We start from the raw sequence: 23,782 nt of genomic DNA on the forward strand, positions 1-23,782 counted from the left end.
TTAATGTTCTTGATAAATGAAATGCATGCAGTTAATCTCAGCAATTTTACCCCTAAAAACTAAAAATCTGTCTTTGCTGCTTTTTTTTGAAAGGAAATAACAGCAAAATACACCATCAGTCACGAAGTATAATCTGTTAACATCAAAGCTAATGGTTTACTGACTGGTTTTTCAAACCACTGTTTCAAGGTTTTACATGTCTGCAAGCATTTCTTCAGCAATTATTAAGATAAAGTAATAGGGAAACAGAGTTTTAGTATTTCATCAGTGCTAAGGGAATGATTAATAACACCAGCCCCGGACCCCAGACATGATGTGAGCAAGGCTGGTGGGTTTCCCCACCTTAACACTCAGCTTTCAGGGACCAACTGTCTAGCAAAGGACCTCAAATAAAACAACAGTAAGGACAAGGGAGAAGGGCTTGGGAACACGGTTCTTTTAGGGGGGTAAATTTATATCTGACTTATTTCATTATGCAGCTTTCTTGATGAAAATTTCCAGCCATGGATATTGAGATGACATCAATTCTGTGTCACATGGACAAAAATTAGCCCTCAAGATGAACTGTCTTATAATCAGAAACAGGTGAAACCAAACCAACAATCTTCAGTTTACCATCAGCCATGTGGTTTTTACACCACTTCACCGGTGAAGCGAAAGCTCATGTGCAGCCCAAGTGAATGCAACAAGTCTCTCTTTCCTCTGAACTGCAATCTTGCTTGTTCTTTCTAAGCATTTTTGTCTCCCCACAGCATCAGTGGAGGATTCTCTGACTGATTTACTGCCAGGTATCATCATCTGTGAAAGATTTCATTGTCCTCAGTTTAAGGGACAGATATAAAAAATAAATAAAATATTGCTGGAAATATTCTTGGTAAGGTCACCAGCTTCTATCTGCAGTGCAACAGATCCTTAACTTCAATACCGGACGATCTGCAGCTTCTGGTATGTAATACTCCATTACCTACAATATTACAATCAATTACTATCTTGCACAATGTAGGGCACAGAATTTAATTTGGCAGTTCCTTTGGCAAGGCTTCCTTCAGCAAGTCCATAACTTCTGGCTGACCAAGGGACAAGAATCTTCCAGGCAGCCATCCAATGTTTACATCAGGGATACAGCAGACCCCTAAATAAATAGTTCCAGTGGTTAATGAACATCATTGTGAAGCATCATGACATATTACCACAGACCAAGACATCTCTTGTCAGGACTGCCAGCTACTAGAACCTGGTAAGCTATTACCCAGCTAAAAGTCTCCCATGCAGAGGAAGAAAACTTGAGCCTCTTCATAGCTTTCTCTTTGTTAAAGCAAAGGCCGTGAGTTTGTCTGGACTCTCTCAGGAAGTCTAATTTTCCAGTCTCTCTCCCTTCTCTTCTTTGAACCCTTCGAATTTGTCAAAAACCCCTTACAAAACTGGAAATTTTGATCTGAGGTCACATATGCCGGTTTACTAACAGCCCAGGTGTCACTTTGAGAACATGAATGCAGGGGAGCACAGCATAGCCTATCTCACATATAAACATGGGAAACATGAGCAAAATTCAGAAATTCAGCCTTGCAGCATAGCCAGGTGTTACAGCCAGTGAATGTAAAGAATTAATTTCCTCTGGTGGCATTTCCAAGCTATCATGTGGCCAGAAGGAATTTTCCTCCTCCCATTCCCTCTTCTTCCTTCCTTTTCTGCCCCTGTGCTGAAGGGCTTCAGCCCTCCAACTTCACAGATCTTCAGCGAACAGAGGAAAAATATATTGGGTCTTAAAACATGATCTCAGAGACACAGGCTCCCTGCAGGCATCTCAGAGAGATCTCACAGCCTCTCTGTGGGACTGCGCTAGAGCTTCAGCCTCCCACCGTATGCCACCATCCCATACTGTGCTCTGCGCTGCCAGTGACCCGTCCTGCAACAGGAGCCAGGGGGAACAAGCCACTGGCATTTCTGAGATGTTAGCACTGGTCCCTCGAGTTGTTTCCCAAACATCCTGCTGGGTAGGAGTGCTTGAAGGTGAGTTCCCTTCTGTTCCAGGTGTTTTCTGCCCAGCACCACTGGGCAAAGCCAAGGAAACCCAAAGCTTACAGGGAGAGCACCGTTCTACTTTGGATCCCTGAACCTATTTACTGCTGAGCAGAGTTTTGCTCTCACTGTCAATTCTAGGAAATAATAAAAATCAGAAGCTTTCAGAGTGACAGGCATTAATTCCAAATTTCATGTGAGCAGCCTGAAATCTTGTTTCCACAGTGTTCTTGGAATCACAGGGTTCTCTCTCTCAGGAGGAAATGCTCCTGAGTTCCATGGAAGTCCTTCTCCTGATTAGGGGTGCAAATTGTAACCGTGTATGAGTACTTGGTTCATTCGGTTAGCTGTTGGTCAGATTTCAGGAAGCATTTAAGTCAAGCAGACATTGATCCTGTGACTTGGAAAATCAAGCTAGCTAGTTACCTGTACCATTATCTATATAAAGTCTGCAATTCTAATATCACGTGCCTAAGCACAGATATTTTGGTTCCCAGCTTTATGAATACAAAATACCCTCAAGTACAGGTTCTGGTCTGCTTTGAGCTTTAGGACTCTCAGATCCATTGTATGTTTACTTTTCATGTTAATAGTAGATATAGAATCAACTGTTTAATGCTGTCTGAATTGTACTTGGCATATAGGAAACAACATGTTACCTTTGGCTTGAACCACTTTTAAGAAGCGTGGAGGGTGAGTAGAGGAGCCACAGGAATTATTTTTGCATGTAGCATTTAAGATATATAAATGGGGTGGAGCTTAAATCCCTGAGCTTTTAGAGATTATGCTCAGGAAACCATATTTTATGTGGTCATAAATAAAGCAAGAAAAATATCAACTTAACTGTGACATGTACCTTTATGTGGGTATATTATGGAATTCTAATTAAAATGAATGCGGTAATAAACCAATCCACCCTTAACAGCAAAGCAAAGCAAAGCAACACCCCCTGCTCTTTCTACCGCTTTAATGGCATTCTGAATCCCACAAATAAAACTGGTGAGAATACACATCCTGTTCTTATGCTATTAAAAACTCTAGTTGTGGATTATTGCAGTTTCTTATTGTTTCAGGACTCCTTCCAAGTTACACTTTATCACACTAAATACCAGGCAGTACAGGACTGTTAGGATACCAAAGAGCATTGCAACAAATGATCAGCATAGGTGAAGAAAAGGCATCAGCTGGCAGCGCGCAGCAATGCCAAGCCAGCTCTGGCTCTTCCCTGCACTCCTACACTGCGAGATCAAGCACACAGGCAACTTGTACCATGAGTTCTCACTTCACAGCTTGCAGTCACAGGGGAAGTCACAGCCGTATGCATGTACCATGCGTGCCATCTAGCTCTGTACCCAAACGCAGAATCAGTGCTCTATGCCAGCAGCCACGCAGAAAATTAGGATGTTTGTCGTCTGGTAGAGATGGTAGGACACACTAGTGAAACTGCTGAATCCTTTCTTTACAAAAGTGGAAAAAATAACCAAGCAGGTAACAGCACAATCAAAATACACAATAATTAGAGTAGAAACATGACTAGAATTGCCTGTCCGGCAAGTGCTAAGGTGGGATCATTTCTGTTGGTGGATACACCAGTGGTAACTTTAAAAACCTGAAAGCTCAAAGCTCTTTATGCAAGTGTCTTACCACAACTCATTTTCTTCAGCCTGCATGCAAACTGCTTCAAACTCCTGTCCTCAGGGAATGTCTAAAATGTGAGCATTTATTGAGGCTCTGCTCTTTGGGAGGAGCAGTAAGAGCCCAGGGCTTACTACCAGCAAAAGAACGGTGTCTTCCACCACTTGCCCTTTTCCCAGCAGCGGGTTATAGAATAGCTATCTATACATCCAGTTCAATAATCATCTACAATATTTAAAGCAAAGCTTTTTCTCACACTTCTTAAGTATTCATGAGGTGTATTTCTTCTTAAATACCATACTATTGAGCAGTAATTTATTTTCCAGCTGGATGTAAGCTTTCTAAAACTTGAAAGATTAATTAAATTCAAAGGAGAATCATAAAACTATAAAAGGCATGCTCAATGGTACTGATATCATTTCTGACGGATCTTTGTCTAATAGGTTCTTAAAGGCATGAAGAATGCAGCCTTCTCAGGGAACCTATTTCAGTGCTTTTTGGCATCACCTTTGAAGGAGTTTTTTTAATGTCTAGTCTGATTCTTCCTGCAATGCAAGCCCATTACTTCTTATTTCTTGCAAGCATGGACATGGAGAACAGATTGTTCCCTTCTTGATTGTAACAGCCCTTTCTATACTTGACAGACAATTTGGTGTGATTTTACGGGACTGCATGTTCACCAGGGACTTACAGTTAAAATGGTACTCATTCGAAGTCACAAGTTAAAAACAAATGAAGAACAAATGCAGGTTTGTTTGCAAAGATAATGAAGATAAAACTGAGCATCTACCATATGCTTTCACCAGCTGGAATTCATTCAACATCTTGTTAGTTCTGCTCTTAAATGTGTAGTGAAGCTTACTTTTGAGATCCTTCTCACAGGCTATGTCACTGGCAAGAAGTCCCCGATCTATGGATGGCATGCTGCAAAAAGTTCTCCAACAACTCTCTTAGAGGGGAATGTCACTAATGTGTTTCCCATTCCTGATGGGGAAACCTCCAACACAGTGTTTTGCTTCCACACTTGAAAATATTCTCCTGTGATGGACTGAGAGAGTCACAGTGAGAGAACAGGATTCTTGCAGCAGTTTTTGGAAGTGCTTCTTTCCAAGCGTCAGGCTTCTTCAAGCATTGTGGAAAATCCAGAATAGTCTGGTAGGGGACTAATTAAGAGTAGTCAAACAGGATGTGGAGAATAGCATGAAAGGGCTTGAGAGGCTCTGGTCTAAGACTGTGCCTGCACTGTGTTATTCTGTGCAGTACAGATTTATTCCTGTAATTCTTTTCATCACTGGAAAAGACACAGGACAAAGAAAGAAGCAGCCAAAATGGAGCCAGAGCTTTTCTTTGAGCAACTTGAGCAAAAATTGTCTTTGTATGCATAGAATTAATATCAAACCCAAATTGTTTACATGAAATTCATGTTTTGGTGTCTAAACTAGGGTTCTATGAAAGAGTGAGTTCCTGCTGTGAATCAGTCTAAATTCAGTGGGGATTTTGGCTTAGGACTGCAAAGGTTAAATTATAGCATATAACACAATACGACTGCCAGGTTACTGCTGCTCAGAAACAGCAGTGTAACATGTACAGACACTGTATATGTGAGAGAAAGAGAATCCTTGCCTTGCTCAGGACAGATTAAAATATTCAGTGATGTTATAGCAAAGTAACACAATATTCAATATTAAATGGTGGTGTTTTGAGTTTGCTGCCAAGTAGTTTGTGCAGAGGGACAGTTTTTGTTGCCTGTGCGCTGCTCTGAATTAGATGTGTCACATAACACTTATCTTAGATAGTGTGGGGGCAGCCAGTGAATGGTAACTGTGTTCTCCTGAAACAACAAGGATGTCATGTAGCACTTTTGGAGAGATAAGTGAACGTTTGGACTGGGAAGGGTATGCAAAGGATACCAAAGTTCAGCAGCTAATTAGGGTGTTATCACTTGAAATGTAACATAACTGAATGAATGAAGTCATGGCATCTAGGGAAAAAGCTTGTCATTTCTTAAATTATATTGCAGTGTACATGAACCATACAACGATGACATTCTCAGGACTGCAATGTAGCAGAATTGGGAGAAATAGAAGTTTTGTTTAGCTCCTGAATTTAGGGCAACTGTAAATGTGCACAACCTTATTAACTGGCCACATGCACATCATCATGCTATCAGTAGGAAATCAAAGATCCAACTAAATTTCCAGTAGATGGAGCTTATAATTTGGCAACATGAAGTCATCCTGGCACACTATTCATCCAACAATTATTTGAACCCTTACTAAGTAATTTATTTAGTGAAATTACCATTTCTTCTTTAGAAGGAAACAAAAGATGGATTTACAGTTTGACAAAGAATTTTCCATTCAAAGCTAGGTCATATCTTAGCCCATCCCAGGCTGGACCTCGTGAGCTACCAGTCTGGGAGCTCACAAGATATGCAGGTGAGCTTGGTGGGCAGAAGATTTATTTTTCAGTGTGGCGAGTCCACTTAAGTTAGCTTGTTGCAACTGAAAAGCCCCGCACAGAGGAAGGCAAGCTCATCTGAAGTCATGCTGGCTGTGCGTGGGAGGGAGGCCCATTGCAGCAGGATCTGGCAACTCTCTGTAAAAGGCTAGGAGAGCAGAGACACTTAATTTCTCAAAAAATGTAGGATTACCCAGTAAATCACATAACCTTGAACTGTCCAAAGATGTAACATGAACGTGGTGATAGAATAATCGCTGCAGCTCATTGACGTAAACAGGACGACGTACAGGGACATACCAATGCGCTGGAGCACAAGATGCAGAAAAACGACTCCACGCAAGGGGAAAATGAATGGCTGGAGCCTTATCTAGTATGATAAGAAGCATTTACTTCTGAAGAAACTATTAAAGGACCAATTCTCTAGCATGCACTTAGTTAGGGAGTACTAATTTGGCAATTATTTGCAGTGAAGGATGTGGCCATTAACGGGCCAGTCTTGGTGCCACTGGAGAAATCAAATAATGGTTGGAAGGGAGACGCGAAAGAAGACATGGAAAGATGCAGCAGGTCATGTGAGCTTAGGGGAGAGATTTGCAAATCACACAGGAAGAATATGTAACACTCCAGCGATCCTCCTGCTGCTGTTATGAAAGAGGTATTTTTCAAATATGCCTGAGAAACCCTAAACAACTTCCCTCAGCCCTAAGTGTTTCCCTCACCCTCCATGCATACGGACACATATTCTTTAGGACAGCTTTCTATTCAAGTGCAGAGTCTTTCTCTGGGATACTTGTCCAATGCAATGGTCATTCCCTTTCTTGCTGCTTTACAGTTTCAGTCTCCAGGCAGAAAAATACTATGTTGCATCCACAGAGAGTTGTGAAGCAGGTATTACACCAGCTCACAGAAAACGCAAACAAGAAGTGCACTTTTCAATCTAATAGGCAAAAACACCCTCACCTGCTGCCCATTGAAGTTAAAGGAAGATGTCTGCTCCTGTCAGTGGTGGCTGCCTCAGATGATGATGAATTGCTTGTGCAAATCACAGAGACTGATCAGACAGGGTATGGGACAGACGGTATTCTTCTAATAAGTTGTTTGTGACAAATGGCTGGGCCACCGTTAAGTCATGCCATGGTGAAGTCGATATTTGCTGGGAGCAGTGGAGAAACAACAACAGTAAACGGTGAAATTCTACATTAAAGAAAAAGAAAGAAAAAGAAGGGGTGTGATCTGTACACACTTTTCTGGACTTAGTTATCTATTCCTACTCACTTATATGAAAAAATAGGAAATGACCAACATAAGAGCTGCAGAATTCTGTGGGCAGACTTTTATATATAATATGCAATTGTTGGATCTCAACTGTAGTCCAAAAACTATTCTGATAATAAGAACATGGAATGCAAACTAAGGCAATAAACACATAAAGATACGGTTTGTGGCTAAAATCTTTCCACATTATTAAAAATCCAACTCATCCAACGGTACATTTTCAGACTCTTTTGCTCTGTGATTTATTACAGAGGCCATCATAATCAATTACTTTTAATTATTAGAAGATGGAAGCATTAATTGGTCCTATTTAACTTTGATTGTATTAAATGATTCTACCAGCGATCAGAAATGTATTTCAAAAGGGAGTTTAAGCTAATATATCAGCAAATGAGGCGCTATAAACATGATTAATATGCACATTAGACTTTCCTTATCACTTTTTGTTGGCAGTTTTTATCCGGTCACAGCTGAAATTCCATTGAGTTTTTTCTCCTTTTGTATAAAATACAGATTATGTGGAGACAGCCGTCTGAGCAACTGGAGTTTCATCTTGTATGGCCATTAATTATTATTGCTCCTTTAGTATTTCTTATCTATCACAGAGATGTAGGACTGTATTTTTATAGACATTTGCCGGTAGGAAAAAACAGGCTTTTGTGTGATGGCGCCTCAGCATTGTTTTATTGGAGGAAGGATCAACACCACATTTTGCACATCTATGAAAGGGTGGAATAAGATGTTTACAGCTGTCATCATTGTGGAGGTATGTATATTTGGTAATATAGCAGGGAAGTTGTTGGAAGGTATAGCCCGCCTTTGTTGCAATGTCTTGTTTGTTGGGGTATTTTTTTGATATATTCACAATTATTTTGTGTTTATTTCAAAGGAATCATATGCAATATGGAATTTTTCACTGTATTGTTCTTGCAGTTGAGGAAACTTAAGAAAGAATACATTGCTTTCCAGGCAGATTGCTAATGTGCAAGTGTTGCTCTGCACTGTGCTCAGCTTTATTTTCTTGTTTTGGTTACTCCTCTTTATTCACAGGGGGAAAACTTGCATTCACTTCTGATTCAAGAACAGAAGTGTTGGGCCAGCCAGGCCAGAGATCTGTTGCTATTGCAACCATCTCAAACACTCCACCACCATCACTGCCATGAAAGAATGAGCTGCAGAACAGAGAAGGTGACTTCAGATGCTGAATTTTTGCTGCACTGCTCCCAGTGAGAATCCATCTGCAGACTTCATTGCTCTGACAGACCCAAACCTTCTTGCTTCCACCCCAAAGTCACCCACCATCAGTGTACAGTCTACTTGTCCTAGGGCCAACATTTAACAAAAAAGGGCAAAACCCTGCTTGATCTCTTTTGCCGAGGGGTGTTCAGTGCAGTGCAGGCATCTTTAACCCATCCTGGGCTGCAAGCAATGTACAACACAAAGAAGTAGACCTGAACTCCTGTATGTGCTTGTTTCTGCCTGAACTCACAGTTGACATGTGCTGGTAGCTATCTGAACTGTTTACGCAGCTCAAATTTTTGGCAGAACCATCTCATGCTGGTGACTCATACTCATCTGGTATCCTTCTAACACCCAGGCATCTCCCCTCCTCAGTTGTCCCTTGCTGAGGAATTCCCTGTTTATATTATTATTAGTCTGCACATAGCTTCTTTACTATTTCATTTCTCCCTGCTCTAAAGGCCACCCCATTTGCCTGGTGTGATATTTTGATTCCTCTCTGTACTAGTGGTTCCTCCTGTGTGCTTTACTGATTTCATTGGCATACATTGATTTTTGTGCCACGTTCACTATTGAACACTTCAAGCAAGAACAGCTCTAAAAGTGACACAAGCTTACCAGCAGCCTCCCCAGGCTTGCTACACCTCCCTCCCCTGCCAGCTCCTCACACACCCCACAGTTTTTACTCAGTTCTGCCTTCGCAGGGTTAACTGAGTATTTCTGGTGTTGCTCTGAAACAAATGTGAAACGAAGTCTGGATAGTTATGGAGGGATTGCTCCAGATTTAAATCAGCATAGATGGCTAGTCTTTGCTCTATAGAGACAGTCAGGTTCATTCATTTTTGTTAACTATTGCTCCTTTGGAAAAGGACAACCTTTTTTCTGGAGTCTGGCAAAAAGAATGCATTTTTCCAGTCTTTTCTGTAGTGCAGATTTACAGTGAATATCAGTTCTTTTCTGTAGTGAAGCAGTAACTGGGATGTCACTTCCAGCTGTTCTGGGGACAACTTTGGGTGAGACTGGAGAGGGTGCAAAAGCCGGGAGGCTGGTAGCATCGTTCACCAGGGATGGTCTGTTTGCACCTGATGGACTTAAAGGTCCATGACCAAACATGCAGGGGCCTCCAGGACCCACAGCTGGATGCTGTGTGGAGAAGGGGACCACACACCCAAAAAGAGACCTGGCAGTCTCTCTGGGATCACTGGGGGGCTCTGTCCCAGCCCCGGCACGTGGACCTCCACCCCAATGCTCAGCAGTCTGCTTAAATCCACCTATTCCTGCATGGACACCAATGGTTACTTAGTCATAAAACTATTTTGGAATAGTTATTCTGCCATAAATCTATCCTCTGTCTTTCTCAGGGAAAAAAAGCATTTGTAGACAAGCTGTAATGAGATATAGTTGGTTTGCTGTGTGTCCAGGGACCTGATTTTCAGCAATGTAAAACAGACACCCCAAATTAGTAGATCCTTTTTATTTCTGTCTTTGTGTGCCTCTATTTCTTATCTGTGGCATAGAAGTGGGGGTTTTTTCTGGTGTGTATTTATTGCTCTCTTTTGGGGCCAGGGTGAAAATCAGATTATACTTGTAACGGGTTCAAGTTTTCTAGAAAAATGTTTGAATTTGAACATTGAGGAGGAAAAAATGGCCTAAGACTTTACACAGAAAAAAATGAAAAATCCCCAAAGTGTTGATTAATGAAGTGAGCAGTGTACAGTCATGTGGGCGTTTAGGGGGAATAAATGTCTCTTGATCCTGATGTCTTTTTAACATCATCTGTTGGATGCATTTCAATGCGCATTGCCTCACTCTGTTCTAGGAGACCTGCAGTGAACTGCTGAGGGAATTTCAGTCAGAAGTTTAGGCCAAATATTTAATATTCTAATTTTTGCCTCAAAAGTTACAGGTGATAATAATTGGAGGATGTAATATTTGCCAACATCTTTTTTATGGTTTTGGTTGAGCACTGTGCCAAGGGACACTACACGTATAAATAAAGTCCAAGCAAATTTGGTCCAAAATGTTTTAAAAAAATCTCTGAGCAACCCAAACTCAGCTTTAAACATATTCATTACAACATGCATTACAACAGAGTTACCCTTAATTACTGAGTTACTAATATTAATTCCTAGCTTATTTTTTTCCTGAAGTAAACTGCAGCAAGAATTCAGGCACAGGCTCAGAAACTCATGTGCAGGCTACATCCACACTAGTAAATTAAATCATGTCAGGGCATGAGCCCAAGCTTTAGCACATAGTCACTATGACATGTGTAACGTTTCTCCTCAGATGGTTTTTGACTTGGACCAGCCACTGCTCTCCCAAATAGTCCCTGGGCTTTGCTCAGGAATAAGCATGATCCAGACATTATTCCCAACAAGCAGTTTCCAAACAGCTGCCCTGTTTTGAAGGCAAAAGGTGAATAGTATGGACATGACCAAATTATGCCAGTTGGCCTCAGGACAGCCCTGGCACTGGTTAGTTTACTAGGACAGGTGAGTTATGGTGTACTTTGTTTGCAGACTTCACGCAATATAAATAGTGCGCTTTTGCCAGCGGTGCAAGCCTCGGAGTGGTTCTGTTAATGAAATCACCTAACATCCAACTGCCAACAGTCTTCTGGAGCAATTAATAACTGCAACAAATGTTCTGGAAAAAGTTTTCCTTTCCTTAATTGTGTTGGACCAGAGTCTGTCTCCATACTCCATGTGCAAAGGTATGAGAGCAGTCGCTGAAGTTTGTGACTGAAGGTTTTGCTGTTCTCTAAACGGTTGTCACAGAGATTTGGCTCAGGAAAAGCACAAGGCAGGAAACAAAAAAATAGCTCTAGACAAAGATTGCTGAAAGAATTACACTAATACTAAATGATGAGGAAGAATGTAAACAGATTATAGATACAGAGAGCCTGAGATCAGCTAATGGCTGAAAAAATAGATGACAGAGATAAAAAATGATAAGACTTGTCAGAAAGAACAAAGCCTGTGTGTGCATCATTCAGATTAAGGAATTAGAGTCAAAAGGTTAAGTGTGAGCAACAATGAATATGAAAAATGGGGGAAAAAAGAAGTAAAAGGCAAGTTTGTTTCATAAATCAGTTCTAGTCTAACATTGCTGTAGGAAAAAAGTGTGTTGAAGTCTGTTAAACCAGCAGATAGCTCAAGCTGGACATCAGCATAACGTTGGGAAAGGTATTGATATTTTCAGCAGCAGATAAAAGTGTCCTGTCCTAAGTGCTGTAAATACTGGCCTCAGGTTACCTATCATCACATGTTTTGTCTCATGGTGGGAGCCAAATTGATCTTCTGCCTTACATCCCCTGAGTCTGGAGGATTTTTTAACATGATCTCATGCACACCCAGGTTTGTGAATCTAAAGAGTTTGCTTACTTTATAGAGCAGAGATGAAGAAAAGAGGTTCTACTGAGCCTATAGTAGGTGGACGCTGGCCATGAGATACACGTTCACAACACATAATTATGCAGGGTGCGCCTGTAACATCTGTTCTCTTTACTGCAGGAAATTCTTCTGAGAGAAGCTCAAACTGGGTAGCAGATATCTGAAAGCACTTCCAGTTTATTGGATAAATATGGAATGTTTCTAAATCTGCCATTTTTAGAATGAGCGAAAATATATTCTGGACAATTACCAGCAACAATAGCTAAATTTACAGTGCTTTCCTGTTCTAAGTTTAGAGATATTGTTGAAATCTGCTCCTGCTAGTGAAGACAAATCCAATTGGTTACAGTATACATTATGGAGCAGGAACTCTACATCTGCAATGTCTCCACTTCAGGAGCAAGAGTAGGGCAGTCTGTGCAGCAAGCGGTTGGGTCCTGTCTTTTCAAATGAAACAGTTTCCATCCCATCTGAAAGGACTAGCTATTCACATCCCCTTCATCATGTCAGTAGGGCATAATGTAAAAAAGGCCTATTTATTCTAAAATGGGACTGAGCTCTGCTCATAAAATTCCCCTCAAGAACTACATGATGACTTGTGCACAGAGGCCATAAAGATGCCTTTTCTGTGACTAATGCAGAAAAGAAAATGCTATTCCCTTTCCAAACATCCATAACCCACTGAGATGCACTTGTAACACTATAAATAGCACCTAAGAACTTCTGGGTCACCACAACCCCACGCAGCTCTACAGGCATGGGCAAGAGTGGCTGGAAAGCTGCCTGGTGAAAAAGGACCTGGGGGTGCTGGTCGACGGATAAATGTGAGCCATCAGTGTGCCCAGGTGGCCAAGGACGCCAACATCATCCTGGCTTGTATCAGAAATAGTGTGACCAACAGGACAAGGGAGGTAGTTGTCCCTGTTTAGTCATCACTGATGAGGCCGCCCCTCGAACCCTGGGTTCAGGTTTGGGCCCCTCACTACCAGACAGACACTGAGGTGCTGGAGCGTGCCCAGAGCAGGGCAGCGGAGCTGGGGAAGGGGCTGGAGCACAAGTCTGATGAGCAGCAGCTGAGGGAACTGGGGGTGTTTAGCCTGGAGGGAAGGAGGCTGAGGGGAGACCTTACCGCTCTCTACAGCTGCCTGAAAGGAGGTTGTAGGCAGGTGGGGGTGGGTCTCTTCTCCCTAGTAACAAGTCATAGAGGAAATGGCCTCAAGTTGCACCAGGGGAGGCTTAGATTGGATATTAGGAAAAATTTCTTCAATGAAAAGGGTTGTCAAGGATTGGAGCAGGCTGCCCAGGGAAGTGATGCAGTGACCATTCCTAGAGGTACTTAGAAGATGTGTAGATGTGGTGCTTAGGGACATGGTTTAGTGGTAGATCTGGAAGTGCTAAATTAACAATTGGACTTGATGATCTTAAAGGTCTTTTCCAACCTAAATGATGCTATGATTCCATGATTCTAAGAATGGTGATAGCAATATTTGGACAGACCTCCTCCTGTCTCTGCTTCTTGTCTTTGGTGGTGGTCACGGGTCACCCAAAGCAGGATGTACCAACAGGATGACTGTACACTGATGCTTTCACTGATATACCCTCCCAGCTTCCAACTCTGTGACTTTGATGTTCTGTGGGGATCCTTTTATCATTAATAGATCTAATTTCGAACCCAGGAAAACTTTGGTATCTTCAGTATGCTGTGATAATGAGTTGTTTAGGGTAATGATGCTATATAAAGGGCCACTCCCCCTGGCTGGGTGTGTGGCATTTAACTCCAGCTCCTCTGTGGTGGAAGCTCAGGAAGGACAGAGGTACTACTGCATGTTCTTCCATGTCCCGAGTCCCTTTTTCCTCTCTGCTTCAGTCTTGTCCTCTCTCTCTCTGCACTATGGTGGGTGCCACACAGTCCCTTTCCACTCTAGCAGTTAAAATAATTATATTAATTATGTCTGTATTATGCATGTAGCTACACAATATGATGTGCAGTTTACTGGAAATTAATATTCTATGCTCGGCTTGGGATGCATCATTATTCATTTCTTCGTGGGCTTTTTTGTGGCATTGCCTTCCTTCACATCCTCATTAACACAAAATAGTTTGTCTTTACAGTGCATCTCTGAAATTAATATTCATGGGCTATAATTAGCTGCCTTTTACAGCAGAGAAGCTGAGGCACAGAGCATAACACTCACATTTGCAAAATGCCTAGCTTGGGGTGGCCAGTTCAAGTCATGCAAACCTTGATTTTTCCAAAATGCTGTCTTGGCTTGACTAAAGACCGTGCTTGAGTAGAAACAACAGTGCTACACAGCATGACTGCATAACTGCTACTGGCAGCTACCAATGAATTACAACTGGGTTTAGACACCAACACATAATGGATGTGCTTTCACTCCTGGGGACAGGAATCAAAGGTGAAGCAGGAGCACTAACCAAGTAAGTACGGCGCTTAGCTTTTTAGTGCCTGCTCGAGGTAACTCACTTAAGCACTTGGTACTTTTGTAAACCAGGCTTGTTGCCCCAAATGCAGCCAATGTGCAGTGCGCGGCTGGTTCTCATCTGTGAGCAGGGAGACTCAGGTGAACCTCAGCCTTTCCACAGGAACACTACAGGAAGGACTGGTGTGGACTCCAATGAACTGCCTTTCCCTGAAGCTCCTCTTTCTCTTCTTGCCTGCTCACATTTTCTGAGCTAGATGACCCTGAAAACCTGTGATTCTAATGAGAATGGAGCAAAGTAATGGTTTGAGAAAAGAAAACACATTGTATGCCTAAGCATTTTACCATGCAAAGGGGAGGGATCGTGGGGTTGCTTGGGCAACATTAATTCTGGCATTGCCTAGCTTCTGAAACTTGATTTTGCAGTTCTTTGTGGTCTTTAAATATCTGTTCTTGCTCTCTCTCCTCACTACTGAACAGGTTAGTTACACAGCTGAATGGGTGTGGATGAGGTGAAGCGCACCCACTAGAGTCCAGGTGTCTGTAAAGATCCCACAACAGATCTAAAAATAGGTGCTTCCAGAAATGTGCTGTCCGGTGATGTGTGGATGGACCTTCATAGGAATAATGCAGGACATGTCTTTAGCAACATGAGAAAGTCCCAGTCAAATTATGTATCCCATCTTGAGGTATGGCAGAGTGTAGTTTTCTAAACCAACTTGTTATAAAACTTCCTTTTTTGAGACCTATGTTTCTTCCTATCTTTGTTTATAAAAATAATGGAACTCTGCTGAATTTCTCCCATAGAGATCAGCCCAAGTCAACAACATCCAGCACAGAAAGTTTCAGCCCAGAAAATAAAAGTTCAGAAGCATATAAGCAAATTAAAATAGTGTCTTGTGAAGGAGAGGTTTGGGCAACCAGACACCGGTTCTATCTATAAAGGGAAACAGCTGAAACTGAAGTATCAGCTACAAGTCATAACAAACAAAACAAAACAAACAAACAAAAAAAGGTTATTTCTGGCTTAGAAAAAAAGAAGAAAACCATCCAGCCTGCATTCGAGAAAAACAAGTTAGTTTTGAATGCTAAATGATAGAAACTGATGGTATTTCTGTAATACATGCACATTTGGATACAATATTTCAAACAAGAAAGGAAGTGGGTGGAGTTGTTTATCTAATTCTAGAAGAAGGGGGAAGAAGCACCATGGGTATGCACACCACAGGGGTCTTTGCTAGTTTTGGAAGCTGGTTTTGAATGATCCCAAAGCACAGGGAAGCCTTGCAGGACTGGAGGTTGGCAGGGGATTGGAAGGGGACTGAACCAGTGGCTATTCACATATTGTCAGTATCAAGCTGTATGAATTGTCAACAAGTTACTGGGCTGCAAACCAGAACTGAGATTCATCACGGGACTAATCAGTCGTTATAATTAAAAAATATTGTAAGAGTTGGCATCAATTTGACAGAGGCCTCAGTCATAAAAGGAGGCAGAGTCCCGCTCTTTGCTGCAGCACCATTGAAATCTGGCCAGGTTTTGGAGGAGTGGCCCACCCTTTGCCAGCTGCTATGGACAGGACAAACATGCTCAAAAAATGGCAGAGGAAGTGGCTTTGCTTTGCTCTGCTTTGGGCAGTTTTATTGTGACCGGTGGGTGTAAGTTTAAGTGATCCTTACAGAGCCCAGAACTGATGTACAATGCAAGTAATGCGCATTCAGAGACATCCCCTATGGTGCACATCACTCACCTGGGGATCAAGGGGGAACACTGTCAGGGATAGCATTAATACTTGTGATAAGTATAAGTTATATTTTCATGTAGGTTTTAATACTGGTTTATTATCTACCAATTCAGGTACTTGAAATTAACTGCTTCTCTATTTTGTTTTCCTCCAGTCTGCAGGTATTAGGTTACTCTTATTATGTGGAATGAAACTGAAAGTCTATGCAACTGATTCTTTCCGCTGTGCATGCTTTGAATGTTTCATCACTTTCTTCCCACATAAATTGGGGAGAATTTGTGGTAAGCGAATTACCACAGCAGAACTAACAGAAAGAAAAAAACCTGGTCCATGTGACTGAAACAGGCAGATTAGAGTTCGTTTTTAAGCACTGCAGCTGTACTGTACACACAGAAGCATATGTGCATGCACACATACACAGGTATGCATTTATATCACATTCTTAATTATCTGACATTTTTCATCAAAGACTGATTTTACTAATGAATTATTACTAGGTAGTGTCCAATTCTTGCTTTCAGCTGGAAGTATGAGCAGCAAAAGCTGAATAGATTAATATTAAAAAAAAAAAGTTCTTCCATAAGCATCTTGAAGAGGATTTGTTGACAGAATCCTCACTAAATGGCTTTTTTGGCTCACTATTTGATACTAGCCGGGCAACTGTTGGGTCAAACCCTCAGTATCTTTGTGTGGGGTGGGATCTCCAGTCTTTGACACTGCTGGCAGGCTGAAAGATCATAGTTGCATGTCATGGGAGTTGGGAAGAAAGCAAAGGGAGTGACCAGAGGTCTAGAAAAAACATGACCCCTAAAGAAAGATGAATGAATGGAGCTGTTTAGTCTTGAGAAGAAAGGACATGCTAATGATTTTTAAATATGTAAAGCACTGCTGCAAAGAAGAAAGGATCTGATTTTCATGTCCATGATAGATAGGACATAGAATAAAAGAATTAACCACTTGCAGGGAAGGTTGAGATTAAATATTTAAAAAATCCTTGCTACCTGTAAGGACAGTGAAGAACAATTACATGCTGATGACCTAGATATGGACTGGAGAATGATTTAGATGATCTCTTAAATTCCTTTCCTTATTTACTGGCCTATGAAACTTCCATTCCTATTATTTTTGCCTTAGGTGACACACACATGAACTGGTTATCCCAGCCAAATAATGTTTCAGAAAACAGGGGGGGAAATGGACAGCTACCCCTTCTAACAGCAATGAATCTGGCCAAACCCAGGACCTCTCCTCCCTCCTGTGCCAATCTGCAGTCATTAGGGAAAGCCATTTTCTCTGAGCAGGTTTTGCTTGTGTAGGTACAGGCTGCAACTCTCCTGCCCCAGCCTCCCAGGCTCTGCTGGTGGGGCCAAGGCTGCCTACAGCTTCCTTGCGGGAGCTGGATTGCATCTTGTCCACTGCAACAGGTACTGACATACTGGCACTGTTTTCATCTTTGTTAACACAGCAACTGAGTTTATGTGAAAGGATGAAATGTGCCCTTAAAACTGTGTGTGGGGGGGGGGGCAGGGGGTGGAGAAGTAGGGGGAGGGACCCCCAAACAAGGGAAAAGGCAGAGCACTAAGGAAATGTGGTGAAATACATGTAGTGTTTCAGAGCAAGACAGCTATTGCACCCATCTGAAACTCCCACCTTTTTGCACAACATTTCTTGCATTTTTTCTGGAAGCCTTGATTTTTCTGGAGCAGCTTTCCCGTCAGCAGCAATCCACAATTTAGCGCTCAAGAAATGCTAAACAAAGACCTCAGCAAACTCAGCAGCGCTACCCCCTCTTTTATTTATGTGACACATAAGGAAATAAATTTCCTTCAAACCAGTACAGCGTACGAGTACTATGACCAGAAGAGGTTGTGCAGGCCACGAGAGCTGTTTCAGGCCTCCAAGCAAACAAGACATGCACCAGCCTCATGCAGCTCCCTCCCCACAAAATCCTCTGCTCCAGGCTTGTGTTTCCCCAGGTATTTGGGCTCAGTAGAGCCAGGCAGCTCAGGTGGCCAGGGAGGGCACACTACAGAGGGTGCACTGGGGAGAAAGTAGGGCAGAAGGTTCCAGATGCATCCACCCAACTACTCTCCAGCACATGGGGCAGAGACCTCATGCCCTTGCAGGATGGGCATTATGTGTGTGGACTGCTTTCATCCCCGTGCCAGGCACCACAGGACGATGTCCAGGACTGTGGTGGTTGTGGTTGGAGGCTACAGAGATGTTGCATTACAGGAGAGGAGGCATCTTTCAGAGTTACCGGAAAGTATAGAGGTGAGCAGCCTGTAGCGTTGGTAAAAAAAGATGCCTATAATCTTGGAATGCTGGATTTGTCAGAACCTGTTTGTAAAACCTCTGATGATCCTATCTAAAATTTGGGCTGCTGGTAGGTGTGGATGAAACCATCTAAACCTACTTCCTAAATCCCACTGCTTATTTTCAAGCTGATAAATCCATTTATAGGAAACAATTCAATCCTTCAGCAGCCAGCCTTGGGCTTCCTGAAGCAATGTACACAGTCAGGTGCCCTCAGCACCACCGCCCCATTGCAGTGGGAAAGAGACTTTAGCACAGTGCTCTTCATTTCTTGAAGGCCTCCAGACCTGCCAAGGAAAGAAGAAAGGTTAGAAGGAAGGAGGAAAAGAAGGAAGGAAGGAATGAGGAAAGGAGGGAGGGAAGGGAAGAGAAACACAGGAAGAAGATGGGAGAAAGAGGGAGAAAAAGAGCTGAAGGAGGAGGAGAGAGAAAGAAAGCAAGAAAGAGAAAGAAACAAGAAACAGGAAACAGGAAAGAAGAAAGAAAGAAAGAAAAAAAGAGAAAGAAAGAGAGAATGAAAGAAAAGAAAAGAAAGAAATAAAGAAAAGAAAATAAAGAATGAAAGACAAAGAAAGAGAAAGAAAGAAGAAAAAAGAAAGAAGGAAAGAAGAAAAGAGAAAGCAAGAAAGCAAGAAAAGAAAGCAAGAAAAGCAAGCAAGCAAGCAAGTGAGAAAGAAAGAAAGAGAAAGAAAGAAAGAAAGAAAGAAAGAAAGAAAGAAAGAAAGAAAGAAAGAAAGAAAGAAAGAAAGAAAGAAGGAAAAAAGAAAGAAAGAGAGAAAGAAAGAAAAAGAAGGAAAGAAAGAAAGAAAAGGGGGAGAAAAGAAGGGAATAAAAAGAAGGAAGGCAGGCATGGAAAGAAATAAGGAAGAGAGGGAAGAAAAGAAAGCATGCTGTTGCATGCAAAAAACAGATCCAGCAGTGGCAAGAGCTGGGCAGAGTGGAGCCTTTCCTGATAATATCAGTTTACTTTCTAATTAGATGCTGAGCTTTTAAAGACAATGGAGTAGACATGATAAAGAGCAGGCTATTAAGTGTCCCAATTACAGAGCACCAAGAATCCAATAATTTATGTGCTGATAATCTCCTGGTAATCCTCTGGGTGCTGCCGGAGCGTAAGCGTCCTGATTACTCCTCTGCTCTTACATGGATTTGTTCTCCTACCATTGCCGAGTTTTCCCGTTATGTTTGGCACAGCTCATTTAAAACAACCACAGTTACCTCACAGCCAAACCGCTGGCCTAAGTTTAGCTAAGATGAATAGGCAGCCGTTCATCTGCGACAGAGCCTTTGGTGTAAGTGTGGCCAATTAGTCACACGTTTGGTGTTCTAATTAGGCAACGCTGGGCCTTTCAGAAAATGTGCTGTTGATTTAGGTACTTCCTCAAACAATGCTAAATTGTGTTATGTGAAATTCAATTAGTTCTTTTCTAAATGTTTCCACATCTGTTATTCTTTAAGCATAAAGTGATGAGGAGAGAAGGAGAAGTGAAAAGCCAGAGTCTCCACTGGTGAAATATGTTAGGCCTCTGGGACCAGCCCTTTTTCCAGCTTTTGACCCTGAACAGTGATATACAGGAAGGAACAAAGTTGGAGAGCTATCATGGTGAAGCCCTTTAAAATAAATCATTATAGAAGAAATACTGCAACTGTAAGGGAATGTAATCTCTTATGATAGCCATAAACTAAGCTTTGTTTGGAAACGGATGGCATGGGGAAAGCACCATTAAGCAAATGATTATAAATTCCATTTGAAGAACTGCAATTTTTTTTACAATAATAGTGATACACTTAAATCCCAAGATTAACCAAAAATACATATAGAGCCAGTGTACTCTTTTGTGGAACAGCTTCGGGTAGTTTTATTTTTGTTTCAAATTTTCCCTCTGAGGACTCGAAAGATGGCAAGATCTCCTCTAGGAGGCTTTGAGGGGGAAGGGATGGGGTGCATTTATTACTTCTGTTGCGGCATTTTTCAATTTTTCTCCAGGTTTGGAACTACAAAGCACCACAGTCCTTTTGATCCCACAAACAAAGCATCAGGCTTTCACTGGAGCTTTTTGGCACTCCTAGTGACCTACGAGGTTTACGTTTGCACAAGGCTTCTCCCAAAACATGGGTTACCTATGTCCATTGCTGTTAGCTCCAACCTGTTGCACACGGTGTGTCGGTGTATCGGCGAAGGCAGAGCAACGATTTCTCCAACGTCACGGCTCAGCTGAAAACCACAGCTGTCTAAAGGTGAAGTTGTACATGCATTTGATCCTTGTTACTGTTATCACCTTTTCACTGACCAACTTTTCAAGCCTTATCTGTGGCTGGCAAGCCATGTTTCAGGTTTGTCAGAGTCCGGATATAGCCCATGCGGTTTTCTGATGATATATCTTGATAGGATTTGTGGAATGCGAGAGATGAAGTTGTCAGCACCGCTTTATGGCACCTCGGTACATGTCAGAAAATGAAAATATTTTCAGAAGCAATGGAGTTATTTTGACTGGTGACACAAACTTTTAAGACAATGCATGTCCTTGAAAAGTAAAAAAGAATGCCCAATTTTTATAATAAAAGACAAAAAAGGGTCTGTCCTGGAAAGACATCAGGCTTGACAGGGGAACCAAATGAGAAAGAGAGTAAAAGGATTATGAAATGAAGCCTTTCTGGAGCTAAACTGATAAATTATGTTTTCCAGCTGTAATTCCTGCCATTGCATAGACATGTCAGCCTTGTAAATCAGAATCTTTAGGTCTTCCTTTTTATAAAAAAGCTTAATATAAAACAAAACCAAACAAATGCACAGAACCTTCTTTTCAGTGTCTAAGTTTGCCTGCAGATTCAATCACCATGTTATCTATAAGCCAACCTGATCACATGCCACAGGTTTCTAAAAATAACATTTTTCCCCCCAGATGATGGTGTAATTAAAGAAGTCTAAACAGAAGCAGAAATCAAGAAAACCTCAGTTACATGAAGTTACGCTTCACATGCCCATCGGCCGGGCTGGTTGAGGTGCTCAGTTTGAGTTGCATGCTGCCAATTTTAGCGATGGCACTAATCCGTACCTGCTGTAATTTGAGCATTATGATCTTACAAATAACACAATATTCACATATTATTGCTTAAAAACAAACAGCAGGAGGAGGGCAGCTGTGAACTCATTCTGCATTCAGTAAATTTTGAAAGCTTTTTGTTCAAGAGATGAAGGAGAATTGGAAGCAAATAAATATTCTTAATAGTTGTTGGAATATTTCAGATATTTTTATTGAAAAATGCTGTTGCACCAAAGCCAAACTATTAGTAGCAATGCATATGTTTTTGGAAAAAATATCTGGCCTCTTCCAGAGAAATAATAAAAAAGCTATCGAAGTCAAACCTTGAGCCTGTTGATGCGAAAAAATGGAAGTTTTGGCAGGATCCTTTTCCTTTAAAATAGAAAAGTTTAGCTTCTCTTTCAAACTGCAGAAGTTCTTAGAAAACAGGATTGTTCTCCTGAGAGATGAACGGAAGTTTTCTTTTCAAATTCAAGCTAAAGGTATTAGACCTGAAGAACATTTTCAAAGTTTGATAGAAAGCATTAAAATAACAGTTTTTCTAAAAAGAAAAACAGTATTGAACACCTCTAAAAGTTATGAATTGTTACCAGAGAAATGGTCCACCTACCTCTCATGAAGTCTTTAAATTTTGTTTCTAAATCAGATTGAGTGCATTAAAAGTCTCTCAATCTATCTTCTTCCAGAAATATTATGCAACCAAAAATAACAAATCAACTATTTCCCTAAACAATAAGGCTTTTAAAGTCCACCCGGACAAAGATTAGGTTTAAATGGCTCTCTAAAACAAACAAGTGACCTAGGTTTGAAAGAGATCTTCTGTTATCTGAAGTCTATGAGACTGTTTATAACAACAGTGGTTTTGTTGCATGAAGCCTTGCTCCAGCTTCCCACAGTTGACAACCATCTTCAGAGGTCCCCCGTGGCATGCAAATCCCAAACATCTTAAAGCCATACAATGCTAGGTCAGGTCCTCTATTTCATTTATTAGGTGATGGCCATAGCAGAGGCGGATGCAATCCAGGGAGATCACTTGAGTGAAGAATGGGGGGAGCTGCTAAAATGACTAGTTGTTCAATGACCATAGATCTTGCCTACAAATGTATCTGTGTTTCTATTCATCATGCATGAAATTATTACCCCAGCATTATTTGCAGACCAGCATCCCAGCATCCTGTACCTGTACCTTCACTGGCTCATTTTAAGAAATTGAAGCCCTGTATCATCATTCAAACACTTAACACTTTTCCAGGCCAGGAAAATACATGTTTTCAAGCATGCATTTGCATGCATCAAGCACGTAGAAGGAAACAACTAACAGAAATAGAAATTATTAGCTAAGGAAGACTGCATGAAGCCAGCAAATTGGCAGGGACCACTGTGAAGGAGAAACTCCATTTGCAATGCTCCTGCGGTGTAAAATCACAGTAAAGCCAGAGCTGTTCCTGGGATTCCTTCTCACCCAGTGTTGACCAAGTGTCTGTCTTGGCCACAGAAAATGCCCTCATATTAAACCCTGCATCTAGGACCAGAAGGACATCAATCTTCATCTCTTGAGCTGATAGCCACGTTCCTAATCCAGGCATGTTGAGCCTGAGCCCTCCCAGCATGGGGGAGTACTTGGGTTTCCTGGAACTGGCTTTTAATAGGGAATAGGTTGGCCAGAGGAGATTCTGGTTTTCATCTCTTATGTTAATACAGGCCTCCACATCCGAAAGAGCTTGGGTTTGGCTTTGAGCTGCTTTTATCAGACTTTGTGGCTGTATTTTAAGCCACGTTCTTGCCTATGGTGTATTTTTCAGGCAGAGGAAAGGAGCTCCTTTCTTCTTTTACCCTCTACAGTTGTGTGGGTGCAAGTCGCTTTCACTTCCAAGAACCACAGGCTTTAGGCTGCAAGGCTGCTCAGGCATGCTCCTTTGTTAAATCCTTTTAACTGGAAACACTGGAGCACAACAGCTCACTCCTGCATCAGGCCACTCCTGCCTCTTCTTGCAGGACACCTTTCCATGCTTGGGCTCCCTGCTCTTCCTTCTGCTGCCCCACCATGTCTATACACCTACCACTTTCTCTTTCAGGCAGTCCTTGGGTGAGCGGTGGCATCTTTCTGCTCTCCTCAGACTCTCAGTTCTCACCAGCATAATCAAAAACACTACTCACCCCACTCCTGGTGGCCAAAGCACCTTCTGCCTCACTTCATTTTCTTGTCTCCTC

This window comes from Falco peregrinus, chromosome 7, assembly GCF_023634155.1.
Source record: "Falco peregrinus isolate bFalPer1 chromosome 7, bFalPer1.pri, whole genome shotgun sequence".
Taxonomy (NCBI): domain Eukaryota; kingdom Metazoa; phylum Chordata; class Aves; order Falconiformes; family Falconidae; genus Falco; species Falco peregrinus.